This window comes from Armigeres subalbatus, chromosome 3 (genome assembly GCF_024139115.2).
Source record: "Armigeres subalbatus isolate Guangzhou_Male chromosome 3, GZ_Asu_2, whole genome shotgun sequence".
NCBI lineage: Eukaryota > Metazoa > Arthropoda > Insecta > Diptera > Culicidae > Armigeres > Armigeres subalbatus.
The window spans coordinates 346379396-346383399 of NC_085141.1; the positions used below are offsets into that span (position 1 = coordinate 346379396).

Consider the following 4004-nt stretch of genomic DNA (forward strand, 5'->3'; position numbering starts at 1 on the left):
TCTTATTTGAAATCTTCTGTCAGACATATTGTAACTATGAATGGCATGCCAATCAATTGGTCTAGCGAAGCTAAATATTTAGGACTTCCACTTGATCAAAAATTAACTTTTTAAAGTCGCATTGAAGGCATTCAAGCCAAATGTAACAAATATATTAAGTGTCTATATCCGCTTATAGACAGAAAATCAAAACTTTGTCTTGAACAAACTTTTGATTTGCAAACAAATTTTTAGACCAGCCATGTTGTATGCTGTGCCAATATGGACTAGTTGCTGCAATACCAAAAAGAAGACAATTCAGAGGATTCAAAATAAAATTTTGAACATAATTCTGAAGTTGCCATATGGTATAGAACTTCATAGAATTTCTAACAAATGCAACAAATGTCCAAAAAAATAATGTCCAATTTTAGACAAAACCTCCTTGTACCCTTAGTATAAATTAGGTTAAGTTTAGTTCAAGTTGAAAACATTGTAATTCCTACATGGTTTAATTCAACCAGAGGAAAAATCCTAACTGCCAGAGGCAATTGAAATGTATTAATAATAACTAAAAATGTAACATAGCAAATAAGGATGATAGTGTTAAGAAAACACGGAACACCTAGTCTAAGAGATGAATGCATGTATTAGATAAATCGGGACTGATTTGCGACTTAGGCGTAACTTATTTTGTAAACAAACATTGGAAAGCGAATTTCAGCAACTTGGCTTGTATTCTACGGAATAAACAAAACAATGTTTGTTTACAAAATAAGTTATGCCCATATCGCAAATCGGTCCCGAAATAGCAAATAAAATTAGTTGTATGTATAATTTTACTAAATGGCTTAATCACGCGCCATAAGAAGAGTTAGTACTATTCCATCTAATTCCAACACTTTATTTTAATTTGTAATTTTACTTTCGACTGAGGAAGAAAATCATATGTTTTAGTGAAATATAATACGAGAAACTCAAAAATAGTTGTTTTCAATTTTCCTAAGATCAAATTGAAGACAAATTGAAATGGAAGAATTAGAAGTTTTTCCCAGCCGCACAGCCCTTCAAAACCAAAATCACGCAATTAGTGCCAAATGATCCGCTAGTATTCCAAACAAATCTGTACTACGAGAAAGCTTCAAGTTCATCAGATCTGACCGAGTATGTCGACAGTCGAAAAACTGTTAGAAAGTATTTTGCCTAGATTCAGGCAAACTGTTGATACTTTTATTATACAAGTTTTTCTTTTATCGAGAATATATGTATCAAGTGGTATAAATTTCAAATGTGTCATACCGTTTGACGATCTACATAATATGCATAATGTGAATAAATACTTACACGGTAAATATTTTCTGGCTTGTCGATTTTTATCGGTGATAAAAATCCGATAAAAAGCAATAAACCAGGAAATATAAAGTTTTACGGTGACCGAAACCCCATTAAACTCACACGGTAAATTTGATCATCAGGTGAATTTTGAGGTGATTAAATAGGGAATGTGACATTTTTTTTTATTTTCAACATTTCAATTTATTTCACAAATATGAATCATTTTGAGAAAAAATATTTAAGTTATTTTAGTGGGCCCTCCTTAGCCGTGCGGCAAGACGCTCGGCTACAAAGCAAAACCATGCTGAGGGTGGCTGGGTTCGATTCCCGGTGCCGGTCTAGGCAATTTTCGGATTGGAAATTGTTTCGACTTCCCTGGGCATAAAAATATCATCGTGCTAGCCTCATGATATACAAATGCAAAAATGATAGCCTGGCTAAGTAACCTCGCAGTTAATAACTGTGGAAGTGCTCAATGAACACTAAGCTGCGAGGCGGCTCTGTCCAGTGTGGGGATGCCAATAAGAAGAAAGTGGAATGTCTTCAACTGTCTAATGCAACGTACACACCAGTCAAGCAGTTCGACGAACATTGACTCCACCCTCATGAAAACGCTTTGGTAGCTGCTTTGTTGGAACGTGTGTGAAGTTGTTCGAACTAGCCACCCTATAACCAGAGACCGGCGGAGTGAAAAACTGTCAAATTGGCAACGTATGAAAATGCATGAAATCGCAAAAATAATGCTGGCAGCACTTGAACTTTTTGCTTGCTTCTTATGGAGGCAAAAAGTAAACAAGTCGAATTGGAACCGCTTCTGACAGTTCGATGGGAAACAAGATGGCGTCTTCGCCGATCTCTTATTCTAGTATCTCTAGTTCGAACAACCATTTGACAGTTGGCAGCTCGGTTGGAAAAAATTAAAACGGTTTGATTTTTGTTTGAGTTGTCGGAGGCTGAGTCGCCGAACATGTTTGAGCATTTGTAGTGTAATTGCACAAACCCCTACACTGAAGAAATTGCTCATATCGGTTGTATGTTTCGTACACATATTTTTTTGCAATTTGTGCATACAAATCACGGGTATGTGTGATACATATGATTACCTATTTTTCCGTCTTCATTATATTTATATGTGGCTACAAATAAACTATTTTAAATTACAAATGGATTATATTTTTTAGTCAATATTTTTCATTTGTGAAGTCAAATCAGTTTCATTAGGTCTATATATCATCTCGATATGGGGTATTGTCAAATAATGTAATCTATAAATACGAAAGTAATATATGTATAGAAATAAGAAAACCCATTTATATTATAAATTATTATCTTCTATAGTATAGTTGAATTTGATTGTATTGAGATGAGTACAGATGGATGTTCCTATCGATCTTCTGTTGTCACCTCGTCGTTTTCCAAGACAGTGGACTCCACGTCTTGGACTGCAAGTACTGCTGCTCCTCCGATCCAACAACTGTTCCCGGACTGGAAACCTTCGGTGGTGCTGCACATACTTTAGTTGGAGTTGAGTTTGGAAACAAGGGAACTCCGATGCCATTCCCAATCCATGTAGACCTTCATGGAACCCACACTTTTCAAATGGTATTTGCTGGAGGCTTCAGGAATCGCGTCTTTGCATTGGGAGAAAGTTCCAATATCTGCATTGGGAAAATACATTTTCAAATTTTTCTTCTATGTCATATGTCTCTGTTGAGTTGAGAAGTCTTATAAGATATAATTGAAGCAGCAGCAACTAAACTTACGTTGGATTACGCCACGCCATATTGCCTGTCCCTGTCGGAAAATTTTGTCACTGCCTCCGGAAGAGCAAGGGGAAGAAATGCCGCAATATTGTAACGTTTCTATAAATAACATTGAGTTATGAACCAACTTTAAGACCAGCTTAATAAAACTTACCCCTTCAAAGAATAATAAAACTGCTTGTAAATAATCCAAAGTGATCTAACTTCTGTAGCAAAATTTTCACAAATTGCCTTGGACACCTTTTTTTTAGCTTTGATCTTCAATTGCCAGCTTTGTATTCGCTCTATGTGTGAAGATTAATTAATTTTGACTAAGTGCTATCACACATAACCAATATGTACGGTATCAATGAAGAGCAGCAATACCACAAATTGAATTTATGTTTTGATTCTTTTATATAATCTATATGTAGAATCAAATTTAATAAATCATTACAGTTTTAACAGTGATATATTTTTTGATGGTTGGTGCTCAAGTTAGCGGTTCGGTCGTTCGTGTGATATTGTTGGTCGAATGAATTGATTGTTCGTGCCGCTGTTGGTAAAACTTGATGGATGTTCGAACAAACGAGAGGTGGAGTCAATGTTGGTCAAACTGCTTGACCGTGTGTGCGTTCCATTACAGCAAAATCAAATGAGCTTATTTTCAACCACGAATCGTGCATTCGTCTTCGTGGGAAATATCGGCGAGAGCCCAATGGAACGTACACACGCTCAAGCAGTTTGACCAACATTGACTCTACCTCTCGTTTATTCAAACATCTTTCAAGTTTTACCAACAGCGGTCGCAAGGGAATTAGCTACTGCGAGTAACTCTTCGTTCGTCACCGGAGCCTCCATTTCGGCAATACTCGTCAGCGTAGGAGGCCAGGGACTTGGGGCTCGGGACGGGAAGGGTACTTCGATAATAGACTGGCCCAGATTAGT

General features: G+C 36.6%; 1 long non-coding RNA gene across 1 annotated transcript; it reads right to left on the reverse strand.

The window, feature by feature from the left end:
- Positions 1-2780: 2780 nt before the first annotated feature.
- LOC134222680 (uncharacterized) lies at positions 2781-3520 on the reverse strand. The gene is made up of 3 exons (XR_009982434.1): positions 3232-3520; positions 3078-3176; positions 2781-2972 (listed from the first exon to the last, which is right to left on the reverse strand). It is a non-coding gene; the product is annotated as an uncharacterized LOC134222680 (long non-coding RNA).
- Positions 3521-4004: the final 484 nt, after the last annotated feature.